Raw genomic sequence first — 13,542 nt, 5'->3', positions numbered from 1 at the left:
GATAGTAAACCACAAAATCATGGAGTTGTCTATAATGCGACTTTTTGGAGATTCCGGTGACGGAATCCGGTAGAAGAAATTGAGCTTAAATCTTGATTTGTTGCAGTTAAAATGTTTTTTTAACTGCATATTTGGATTCAGCACCCTGAAAAACCCCTGGGACACTTTCATTGTGCAGAAACTAGCTATCAAACTTGCGATTCCAATAAATTCCTGCCGGATTTGGACCGAAAAAACCTGCCGGAAAAGCTTTCAAAAAGTCGCGTTATAGACAACTGCCAAAATCATCACCATTTTCACCATCATATTCGACACACCACCTCTATCAATTTATTTCTCTCCTCTACCCACTCAACGTCTTTACTGGCTTCTCTGTTATGCAAATCGGATGTGTGTGGGTTATATATATATACAAGTATTAGAGGTGCCCTAAACACAACTGTGAGTTGAAAAGTCTAAAGCTATAGCAATGCCAAAATCAAATCACCGTGTGGGGACAGACAAGTTGCGAAACCAACCATGCAAGTTGGCAGGTGGGAATTCAGGGAGGCGTACGAATCAAATCATTAATTCTATCTATATTTTAGTTAATGGAGCACCCGGCAACCAATAGATCCCATGCTATTGGGCGCTTACCCTCATCTTCTATAATGCGAATTTTTGGAGGGCGATGTGACATTGCTATGGATGTTCATACATCCATAACATTGAAATTCCGGCAACGGCGTAGTTTCTGATAATGCTTCGACGACATTGAAATTCCGGCAACGACGTAGTTTCTGATAATGCTTCGACGTCCGCACCTTGTCGCCATTTCCGGCCTACTTTCTATCCAATCTCGTCCCGTCCTGTGTACGTCTAACGCCGGCAGCTGTAAACAGACTCAACCAATGCACCTGTAAGCGGTAAATTTAAAAAATTTCAACCTGCAGTTTACCGCTCAAAATTTCAAAATTTAAAATCTGCAGTGGGCGGTTTCAATTTTGCTATTTCTCCGCGCCCATTTGAATTTTGCTGCTAATGCCTCGACCAAAGCGAGTGGAGCTATCCATGGAACTGGAAGGGTCTTTCATCCTGGAATTCAAACGGATTACAATGACAGCATGTTCCTTCATCAAGGGGTCTTTCACGCGCTATGTGAGAATGGCCAATGCTGCAGGTGCAATTGTCGTTTCTATCAATTACAGGTTGCTATCAAACATAACCTCCCGCTGTCTGCCAATGAAATATATGAAGCGAACGCCCAAACTTGGGAGCAAGAAACTTTGTTGAAGAAATAGAAAACTGCAATCCTGGCATATTTCATAAGAGCGAAGAGGAAGGATGCTGAAGAAACTAAAAGACAGTGAGTGAATTAGACAAGAATTTTGTCCAGTGGATACATATCCATTTTACACAAGGAACATGGGGTCTCCATGACCGACGGTGGAGGTGAGACAAAGGCAGTGGTTTGGTTTCTATTCGGTTTATGGATTTGTGCATAAGTTCAATTGCCCAATGGTTTGTCGGTGAGCGTGAATGTAAGACTTGCGCCATATTGTAATATGTTTCTGGATGATTTTGCCAATGTGTTGGAATATCATATTTGGCCCTGTGCATGTCTTATTTTGTAAAACCATTCGGTAAAATTCAATAACAATTCAATTATTTTATTATTAAGAAGTAACTATTTCCTCATGTAATATACAATTGGAGATTATTCATAGTTGACAATTGTAGATTATTCATATTTGACATTTTAGTGGCCAACGAAATGGAAGCTTTTATGGTTTTCCTTACGGAGGAGAGGGAATTTCACAATTTTCCTCTGGAAAGTTTAATGTTTAGTTAGTGTTACTGGGAGGTTATATATCTAATTTCAAGGAAATTTGAAACAATATTATATAGATATTTTTAATTTTAATAGTAAAAAGATAGAATTTTGTTTTTAAATTTAATTGTTCTTATAAGACTAAATTATTATTATAATAAAATAATAAGTTTTTGTATATTTAATTATTATGTAAAAAGTATGGAGTGATTTTTTAGGTAAAAAAGTATTTTAGAAAGCTCTCTATGTAAGAATATGTGTTTCTCTATAGAAGATTAGTTGTTTAAATTCTCCATAAACTTTACCAATAAAATTCTTGTGTGGAGGGGATCCTTTTTCCTAAAAGCAAGAGAGTCTCACTCATGAATTTGGTAGTAGAAAAATTTAATATCTGATTATGATGATTAATATCCATTGAGGTCAAACTCGTGCACTAAGGAAATTATTTCAATTATTAGATTTTCTTTTGGAAATCAATTTGGTTTATTTTTTTTTCTTGGTAAAGATTAAGTCTATTAAAGGAAAGTAACGTACATCAGGAAATTACATCTAGGAGAAGCAGGAGCACAGGTAGCCGGAAAGGATATGCTATCCACCTCGGCTCCAAGAAGAAGAGAGAAGAAGGTAGAGCTGAGTAGGAAGTAACTAGAAGAACCAGGGAGCGAAAGCAAAGCATAGGATTCTACCCAACATGGGCAGAGTCAACTATTCGGCACTTTTTCCCTTTCTTTTTACCAACTTTGATCCATTCAGGAGGGCAATGCTAAGCTGGCAAGGTTTGCAAACTGAGCAAGGCTGACTGAGAGTTTTCCATATCTGAATCCGAGGTAGAAGATTCATGAATTCTTTTCTGAGAGAATGGCTGGACGGTCAAATTTTCGGGCTCAGCCGGGGGTGGATCCTGAGCCATCTTTGCAGCCACTTCCTCCTCATTCTCCTCCTCTTCATCCGAGCTGAAATCAAAATCGTCCATGGGGGGAGGGTCATGAGGCTTCCAGCTTTTGGATTTCTGCTTAGGATTGGCTTTCTTTTTTTGGGCTGGCATCGAGGGACAAGAGCTCTGAAGGTGCCCTGTGTGATGGCAGTTGCGGCAGCGGAAGGCTGTGTTCTCGTAATCCAAGTTCTGAGTCCAGTGGAAGTCTCCAATCTTGAGATTGATCTTGTCCGGGAGACCTTTGCTCATGTCTATTTCTGCACAGATTCTGGCAAAGGTGTATAGGCCCTTTTCCCCTCTAGACGTGTCTGTGTCTAGAAAGCGGCCTAGAGAGTTACCTATCCCTTGGAATACTGCGAAGTGCCATAGATGTGCCGGGAGATTAGGAAGTCTGACCCAGATTGGGAGCTTGGTGATGATTGCTGTAGATGGATCGAAGTCTGGGAACCAGGGGGTGAGGAATAGACCTGCTGAGCCCCAGAACCATGGCCCTTCTTTTAAGGCTTTTTGGTAGTCCTCATCAAAAGCAAACACTGTAATGAAAAAGCCTTTTGAGCATAACAGAACCTGACAGTTGTTGGTCCAGTTAGAGTGAATCCACTGGTAGAGGTCTGCTGTGCACGGCCATAGCCCATTGAACCTGCATATAATACCATGCTTTGCATATTTTTGGGTTTGCTCATCCAGCATTGGATGCCTGATTTCGATTGAGAGGGTTTCCTCCAGTTTGTCCACCAGAAACGGTTTGGGAGCCTGGACTGGTGGAACTGTTTTTTTCCTGTTTCTGTGCATGGACAACCTCTTTGTATGAGTATGCCTTGGCTGAGGATGATTGTCTTGCAGCTCCCCCTCTTAAACGAAGGGCAATACTAATGGAAGCATTTCTTTTAATGTTGTAAAAAGAAAGAGAGTATAGATCCTCAAGTTGTTTACCTTCGTAGAGAAGTCGTTGAGCTACCGAGGGGATCCCCAGCTTGAGATCCAGTGCGTGCTTGAGGTCCTGCACTAGATCTGTGGATTTCACCCATTGTAGCAGGGTTTTACCAGAGATAAGCTTGATTTGGATCTGAAACGAGACAAAAAGATCAGAGCTCCTCTTTCCTCTGCAGATCTGAGACGAGGGGAGGCAGGAGCTTTGCTGGGTATTCTTTTTCTGAATTTGCCGGAAGGGCATGAGAGAAGAGGATGGGGGTATTCCATCGTCATTGAGACTGTCGATGCATCCCGCGCCATCAGGCCTCCATATGGACCGTCCAGATAGATCCAGGGTTCTGAGAAAATTCTGGAGATTAAAAACAGAGTACTGGGTATCTTTGGGAGGCAGAGGAGGTAATAAGAAGGTTGAGCAGCCTTCCGGATTATAGAATGACTTCCCGTTTGCTGTCATCTGAGGAAAAGCGTGAGAATGATCCACCTGATCATCCTTGGCCTTCATGTTTGCAGTCTGAGGGGAGCGAAGGGTGCCAGAAGTAGCCACGGAGGACCACAGTCTGGCAACCCCAGATATCCGAGCGGAAGCTAAAGAAGAGCGGGAGGCTTTCAGAAAAAGATAAAGTACCTGCATATCAGTGCTTAAGGGGGCAACCATTGTCCTGTGGCTAAAACACTCTCCGCCGATAACATCAAGGCCGAACAGAGGCCATGCGGCGGCCCGAGGAAGGGAGGCGGCATCCAAGAAAATAGGGATTATCGTTCTAGCCTGCAGATCATTGCTTAAGGGAAAAACCTGCGCCCTGAGGCTGAAACTCGCTCCACCGTCCACATCATGGCCGAGCAGAGACCAGGCGGCGGCCAAAGGAAAGGAGGCGGCGTCCAAGAAGCTAGGGTTCATCGTTCCAGTCCGATCGATTTTCTTCCAATCTCTTTCTCCAATCAATTTGGTTTATTAGATTAAATGTTCAATTCTAATTTTTTAGAATTTCATTTTTATGTTGTTTAAATTCTCCATAAACTTTAACAATAAAATTCTTGTGTGGAGGGGATCCCTTTTCCTATAAGTAAGGGAGTCTCACTCATGAATTTGGTAGTAGAAAAATTTAATATTTGATTATGATGATTAATATCCATTGAGGTCAAACTCGTGCACTAAGGAAATTATTTCAATTATTATATTTTCTTTTGGAAATCAATTTGGTTTATTAGATTAAATGTTCAATTAGAATTTTTAGAATTTTATTTTTATGTTACAAAAATATTAAGGGTAGTGTTTCAAAATTCCCATAATTTTGTTGACTTAAAAGGTTAGGAGGATTGGCCATGTGACCAATCTTTTGAAAATGAGATATAACCTCTATATACTTAGGAGATTTGAAGAGAATTTGTTTATTTACCTTCAATTTTTTTTGGTGAGAATTTGTTTTTCATTTTAAATCTTTTTAGTGTCACAAAAGCAACAAGCTCTTTCAAAATAATTTTGAGAAATGAGCAATACTCTATTTCACTTTAAAACTCATAAGATTTTTTTTTTTTTTTTTTTTTTTACAATAAAAATCATAGAAATATAATTATTTCTATAAATTTAAAAAAATATATAACTATTTATAATTTAATTAAAAAAATTATTCATATACATTTACTTTAATCTTAGATTCATTAAAAATATAAAAATATCTCCAAAAAACAAATTCAATTTGAAATCATTAGCAAACATGTTTATTTGTCTTATGGTTTATGAAATTAATGTTAAAATTTATTTGTATTAAAAAAATATATTTATTTAATAAAAAAACATTATTGTTTATCATTTAAGAGTTAATTTTATAAAATATTGGCGTGAAAAAGTTGTTTTAGGCGTAGTCTAACGAGGCAGAGGAGTTGTCGGGGAAGTTAAGGAAATTCTGGTCATATTTAGAGAAAATCGGCAAGGATTTTTGTAAATCCAAGTTGTAGTTGTTAAACTTCAATATTTTAGGTGTCCTAGATGTTTTTGATGGTGCTGAATCCATTTCCACAATCAAAAACATGACTCAAACACTGCCTCTACAAGATTTTTTGAAATTTTTTTGTTCAGATTCTGGCCACTTTTGGCCGTCCGGGCAATTCCTTCGCCTCGTTAGACGACTCCGTTGTTTTATTATGATTATGTGTTTTTTATAATTTAATATGAAATAGATGTGCAATTTCTTCCATGATCAACATGAAGTTGACACATGAGATTTAAAAGAATATTAATAAAACAACTCACTCCTTTGAGACCAAGGTAATAGAAAGTAGCTTAGATTGGGTTGATGAGAATGGGAGTGTAAGTCAAAGGGACATCCCTAGGACAATCAAAGACAATACGCAAATCCATCAATCATGAGAGGAATAAGTTGGGAAGACATAGAAAATCCTCCTTTGCAAATCTTGTAACACCAACAAGCTTGGATGAAATCACTGAACATCCTACTACAAAGTGTCATATTTATCATCTTTGTCCATCTTCAGATGGAAAAGTCAAGGTGACACTTAGTAGATGCCCAATCATGTTTCCAATGCCATAGGTAAGGCTAGAATTTGGACAAATTCGCAAGCACTTTTGGAAGCTTTCAACACAACACTGATTTTGGCACAAGTCTTTGCACTTCAAATTTGCACACTTTATGGATACATGAGAGGATGACCTTCTTGGAAAAAAGACGGCGTTGTTTTCAAGGTATCAGTTAAATGTATAATTTTTGGTACAGGGTATCCACAACACATCATTGTTCGTGTGCATGGTGAGCAATACATCGTGTGCAAGAGTACCCACCAATGATTTGATGTGATACTTGATGAAGTGGTTGGAATACATTCAATTATTTTTATTATTAATATTTTTTTATCATTGAGATTCACCCCTATTTTAATATGAATATTTTTCAATTCACCCTCATTTTAATATGGAGATTTTTTACTTATCAATAGGAATCTTTATAATACCATGATTCAATACCATAAATCCATCTTAACTCTGGATCTAGTAAGCATCGATCAATTCTCTCAATATGCAAACCTCTTTTTATGTGCAAAACATGAAAAAAAGTTCACATCTCGAGATTTGATTCCTCTTAACTCTTGGTAGATATGGAGAATTTATGTTGATAAAATGTTTTAATTATAAGACTTTTTATTTTATTTTATATATAGAATGTTGGCATTCAAATACTTTATTTATGATTCACAATTTTCACATTAAAATGTTAATACATGCTCGCGCATATTCGGAAGTAGAAACCATCTCTCTATATATATGAAAATAAATATAAATGTTACATGTCAAACTCCATATTAAACATTGAACAATTACAAATATCCCTCATACCTTAAATGAGGAAGAAACTTCTAACTTCATCTTCCTCTATGTGATGGACACCAAAATAAACTTCTAACTACTGCAAGTGGTGATTTAATTTCAAAGGCATCAATCTCACCTTGATATGTCTTGATGCCCTTCACTTCCATCTTGAACAAGGAACGTGAATGGTTCGTGGCACTTGAACTAGGTTGTTATATTTAAGGTTCTTTCCTAGAGTCCTTCTCTAGTTCTTCTTGATCCCGTGATGTTCCCTCTATGTTGTAGCGGCTACAACCATCCTCCAAAATTTTGCCTTGGCTTCGTTTTGGAGCATCCCTACCAACCATCCTTAGCAACATGTCTTGCACTACCCAAGTACTTATGCTTTCAGTTGAGTTTCTTTGGCTTATCATCTTGTGTTCGCTAACTTGTTTGCCTTTCCCCCGCAAACTGACTTCTCGTGACTTGGTCTTCGACTGGTTCTTGTGCTAACATGGAGAATTGTGCAGAACTGGAGGGAAACCAACCTTGCTCTCCGGAATTGCACAGTGCATCATGGCAGCTAGCTACTCTCCAAAATTGCACAGAGCATATGACCGCCTTCCCCATGAAAATTGTGCAGAGCATGCGACTGCCTTCCCCAAGAAAATTGCACAAAGCAGCCCATCATTGGGCTTGCTCTCAGAATTTGCATAGTTCTGGCTGGCAGCCTTGGCTTTAGTCCAGAAATTGCGTAGAGCTTAAGGGGAAGCTAGAGCCACTCAACCTAGAAAGTGCGTAGAATTCATCCCAAGGCTTGTTGTCTATTGCATGTGCTCACAAGTTGGCCGGTTCCCTCCAGGACTGTGCAATCTTGCCTTGCATGCATGGGCGACTTTTTCCTCAAAAAGTAAAAGGAAAAAAGAAAAAAGAAAAAAACATCCCTAGATTTTAGGAATCTATTTTTAGCAACTGGGGGTTACATGCAAAAGCCTTTTTAGAAACCTCTTGCCAAGTGTCACTTTTTCCTAGAATTGTGGCATACACGTCATAAGCCTCGATCTTGTCAAAAGTATTTATTCAATGCTTCAGAGCTCATTCTTCACTTTGATCTTCGAGCTATGACATTCCCAATGCATCTAGGAACCTTCGGCACACTCATTGCAGCTTTTCCAGGAAAGTCTACTTTTCATGTCCTTTGCTTCTTTTCTGTCACTTTTTGTATTTCACTTTGTGTGAGTGTTGTTTGCTTGGTTTGATTGAACGCTTGCTTTAGTTTTAATGCATGTTATCTTGTAGGAGCATCCTTTCAAGTTTTGCATTGTATTTCCTTGTTGTCGCATGCAGGTCATTTTCTCATGTGTCCATAAAGTGTGCAGATTCAAAGTGCAAAGACTTGTGCCAGTATCAAGGTTGTGTCGAAAGCTTCAATAAGTGTTTACGGATTTGCCAAATTTTAGCCTTACCTATGGGATTTGAAACACAATCAGTCATCTACTAAGTATCACCTTGACTTCTCCATCTCAATAGGATGAAGATGAGAAATATGACAATTTGTAGTAGGATGTTCAATGATTTCATCCAAGCCTGTCGATGTGACAGGATTTGCAAAGGAGGATTTTCTATGCCTTAACTTAGTCCTCTCATTGGTGATGAATTTACATATTGCCTTTGACTATCTAAACAAAAACAATAAGATAGTGCTTGGTAACAAGGCAGATCCTAGGGATGTCGCTTTGACTTAAACGCCCCTTCTCATCAACCCAATAGGTTTCCCCACCTTGCAGCTGATTTCAAAAATTATCATTTGCCTTGATGAATTCCTCATGTTGTATCTTTAGATCAATGATTTTCATTTCATTACTCTTATGGCTACTCTCACTATCTTCTTGAGCTAAAATTGGATCCTCTACTGCTATGAATGTGGAGTCCTTTTTATCATTCTCTTTCTCTTCAATAATGCAATAGGGTTTTCCAAAAATTTATAAATCATGAACCCTTTTTCTTCCATAAAAACTATGTAGCTTGTATGTCCATGATTTCTTTTGTAGTCACACAATGTCTCACTTTAGCGACATCATGATATGATAGTCCTTTTAATATTATATTCCTGTCTTCCTCATTAAATTCATCCTACATACCATATTCAAATGAGAGAGAAAATATTCACATCAAGAGTTAAAAGATATGCTTCAAGTTTCATCTTCCAAAGCATATAATTTGGTCAATGTGTTAGTGTCCTATTTTATAGTAATCAAAGTAAAGCTTAGTATTTTATATTATTTTGGTCAATTTGTAAAGTGCTACTATGATGCGATAGAGATCAAGACTTAGTGTCAATAGGGTATACTAAATTTTGATTGGTAAATAAATTCAAGTTATCAAAATTTTAAAAGGATTTAGGTTTAATAAGTCTAGGGTAATGCATAATCCAAGTCATGAGTGAAATTTAGTTGTGGGTCATTATTCTCTCATCATTCAAGAAAATTAGTGGTGTATTTTTTAGTTAGTTTCTAGGTCAAATTAAAGATTTCAATCATAATATTACCACTATAAGTTAATGTTGTGCTTTCCTTTTTTGTTGTGCATCTCTTTTTTTCTATGCTTCAACATTCCAAATTTGAAAAAGAAATCATTTCAATTAAAGGATAGCTTCTTGGCTTCAAAAAAAGTGAGAACTAGTTGAAGGAACTTTTCAGAGTGTTGTCGAAGCAGGGGAGGCTAACTGTGATGCCATTCTTCCCATGTCCTTCTTTGTTGAACAGGCCAACAAACCCAATGTTTGTGCCTTGATTCCAAGCATTGGGATTGCCTAGAATAAGCTAAGGGGAAAATAGAGTGATTAGGGGGCTAAGGGGAAAACATAGTGATTAGGGGGCTCCTCGTTGCACAAGTCTGCCACTTTCATTTCAACCTTTTGGACTTGGAAAGTGTTTTGCAAGTGAATATTTACACAGATCAGGGTACGGACATAGAAATAAAATAATTGTTCAGTTTGGGCTTTGCTACGAAGTGCTTCATTTCTTTTGTTCCAAATCAAGTAGAGGAGTTTTATCCTAAGAAGCTGCCACTTTGCTTTAAATTCAACGAACAAAAGGAGTTTGTCACTTGTTAAGGTGATTTTCTAGGAGATGCCTACTGGGAGTATATGGCTACAAAGTTTAGATCCAATTTCAGGTGTCATATATCTTCTCATTGCAGCCCACAAGTTATATACATGAACTGTTAAGTTTAAAGAAACTGGAAATTCAAAGTCTCTGGTTCAACTGTTTCATGGAAAGAAAATTAGAAAATAACAATCGACATGCATGCATTCTCAAAGCAGGTGGCGTGCTCTGGAAAATCTCTATTTGTTCAAGGTATCCAACATGAAACTGTGAAGTCGCTGTTGAAAATCCTACCAAATTCTTTTTCTTTGCACCTAGAAGCTGCACATTACAAGCTGACATTTTAGCTAGTGAAGAGAGACCCCCTGCAATACCCATCAATTTCGCTGCAACCAGACTCCCTGCAATAGCAGATAAATTGGGGGCAATGTGTCCCATCCTACTCTCAACAAAATCCAAAACCTTCTTTTTTGCTGCATCAACTGCAAGCACTCTATCACATGCATCTAAAGTATTTGGCAAGTTTTCTTCTGATATAGGCTTACCACTAGTGGTAGATGCAGTGACAGAAATAACCATAATGATTGCCGAAGATAAAAGACCCTCAATATCAACCAGAGTTAAATCGATCTCATTTCCAATTTTCTTTACAACTCGAGCATAATCAATTGGATGGTGTACAAGAGATTCTAACTCAGGAAACTTCAACCATGAGTAAATGGATAACCCTGAGTGTAACGACTTATGATGGTTCTACTTATCTTGTCATGAATTAATTATTTAACTAGGTGAGATGCATTGGATTAGGTGTTGCATTTGGGTTGTTGGTGTGACAAGGGGTTTGGGGGGAATTATGGTTGGAGTTTGTTGGCACAAGACTCATATAAGTTAGTTGAGTATGAAATTATTTGGTGTGGTAGTGATTGCATGCCCATAACGCATGAGACAACTTTAGATTAGCATGCGATAACAATACATGTGAGATAATTGCATTAATGGAAAATGTAGAATTTGAGGTGAAGTTGGAGTTCGTGGTTTAATGAAGGAAAGAAGTGCATAGACATAGCTAGATGTGTGGTGACCAAGGTGACACCATTTTATCAGAAAAGCCTTGGCCACATTTGTTTGGGTTAGACAAGCCCACTGGTAGACCATTATGACTTAGATGAAATTCTGTCAATCAACAAGTTCAAGTTTTTCATATTACCCTTCATAAAATTTTATAAATCTTCTATTGTTGATCACTTTGGAATGTGATAGTTTCCAACCAATCTCTTTCCGTTTTGAAGCTTCAAGGCTTCTCTGTCATTGGTGGTTTCTTTGTGAGTTCTTTTAGGTAACCATATAACCAATGGTGATTGGTTGAAAAAGAGAATCCCTTTTGATATCCTCTCCCTGGAAATGCAGGCGGAGGTAAGTAGAAGAGAACGGAAGGTCCTAAACATTCACATGTTTTGTTCCAATAAGCCAGGATTGCATGCCACTTTGCTTTAAATTCAACGAACAAAAGGAGTTTGTCACTTGTTAAGGTGATTTTCTAGGAGATGCCTATTGAGAGTATCTGGCTACAAAGTTTAGATCCAATTTCGGGTGTCATATATCTTCTCATTGTAGCCCACAAGTTATATACCTGAACTGTTAAGTTTAAAGAAACTGGAAATGCAAAGTCTCTGTTAATCTAGGTTGTCATTGATGTCAATATAACAGTGTTTGTGATGGAAAATTATTCGATACATGACTTCCCATTGATAATAATGCTCATAGTGATGATATGATGAGATGGAGGACCCAAGTCAATTAAACAACAATTGAACAGCAAACGGCGCAGGAGGTCAATTGAACAACAGTGTTTGTGATGACAAATTCTTTGATACATGATTGCCCATTGATCATAATTCTCAGTGATGATATGATGAGATGGAGGACCCAAATCAATTGAACAACAATTGAACAAAAAATGACACAGGAGGTCAATTTAACAACAATTGAACAACAGTGTTTGTGATGGAAAATTCTTTGATACATGATTGCCCATTGATCATAATGCTCATAGTGATGATATGATGAGATGGACAACCCAAGTCAATTGAACAACAATTGAATAACAAATGACGCATGAGGTCAATTGAACAACAATTGAACAACAATGTTTATGATGGCAAATTCTTTGATACATGATTTCCCATTGATCATAATGCTCATAGTGATGATATGATGAGATGGAGGACCCAAGTCAATTAAACAGTCGATCATGATGGCTATTTGAAATCATCATAAGGTAACTTTGCAGACTCTGTGTGGGCAATATGAAGAATTGTGAAGACCCCTTCATATGAAGACAGGTTGTCATTGATGTAGCAGTGAAGTTGTAGATTGACAGAACACAGTGAAGAAGATTTTGAGAGCAGTGTAATACAATCAAAACATTTCTTGACAAAGCAAAACTATAGTGTCGTAGCCCTTGCGGTTGGTGCCTCAGAATTGGAAGGATTGATGTCCTTGGAGTAGGTGATCCTAAACACAAGGTTGGTGCCTTGAGAAGATAGGGTTGGAGCCTCACAAATGACCAAGTTGGTGCTTGGCAACAGATTGGAGCCTTATATATATTGTACCTGATTTATTGTAAAGATTATATTAATAAAAGAATTTATTCCTATTGATCATTTTGTGTTCTAAATATAAATAATTTAACTGGTAAAAATAATAATTGAAAAGAAATGCTAATTCACCCCCCCTCTCAATATTTCCAACAGTCTCTGGTTCAACTGTTTCATGGAAAAAAAAATCAGCAACTAACAATCGACATGCACGCATTCTCAAAGCAGGTGGCGTGCTCTAGAAAATTTCTGTTTGTTCAAGGTATCCAACATGAAACTGTGAAGTCACTGTTGAAAATCCTGCCAAGTTCTTTTTCTTTGCACCTAGAAGTTGCACATTACAAGTTGCCATTTTAGGCAGTGAAGAGAGACCCCCTGCAATACCCATCAATTTCACTGCAACCACACTCCCTGGAATAGCAGACAAATTGGGGGCAATGTATCCCATCCTACTCTCAATAGGTTAACTAAATATTGTAGTTGGCTACCACCCCCACCCCCACACATATATCATGTGTTTGTACTTGTGTATACTACTGTTTAATGCACGTTTGCATGCATATAATTTAATACTATCCATTTCACATATATGGCGTTTTTATTTAATATTTAAATATATAATTTTATAAAGTTCTTACATTGAAATTGGATTAAGCTCAATATTATACAATGAAATTACACAAATTCATGGCATTTAATAAATTATTCATATTGAAAAAAATTAATAATAAAAATGAAATGAATTTGAAACCATTAAAAAGGAACCAATATGAACTAGCAAATATACTACATATTGATAATAATTAACAGCTCATTAAATTAGTAAATATGCTATAAATTGAAGGCAATTAATGGCTCAT

General features: G+C 37.4%; 1 pseudogene; it reads right to left on the bottom strand.

Annotated features, from left to right (window-relative positions):
* Positions 1-10,226: 10,226 nt before the first annotated feature.
* On the bottom strand, positions 10,227-13,130 carry LOC149193164 (U4/U6 small nuclear ribonucleoprotein Prp31 homolog pseudogene; annotated as a pseudogene).
* Between the last annotated feature and the right edge of the window lie 412 nt (positions 13,131-13,542).

Source organism: Pinus tabuliformis, chromosome 2_2 (genome assembly GCF_031772625.1).
Source record: "Pinus tabuliformis cultivar Carrire ecotype Pingquan chromosome 2_2, CPIR1, whole genome shotgun sequence".
In the NCBI taxonomy this organism is placed as follows: domain Eukaryota; kingdom Viridiplantae; phylum Streptophyta; class Pinopsida; order Pinales; family Pinaceae; genus Pinus; species Pinus tabuliformis.
This window is presented reverse-complemented; position numbering and strand designations above follow the sequence as displayed.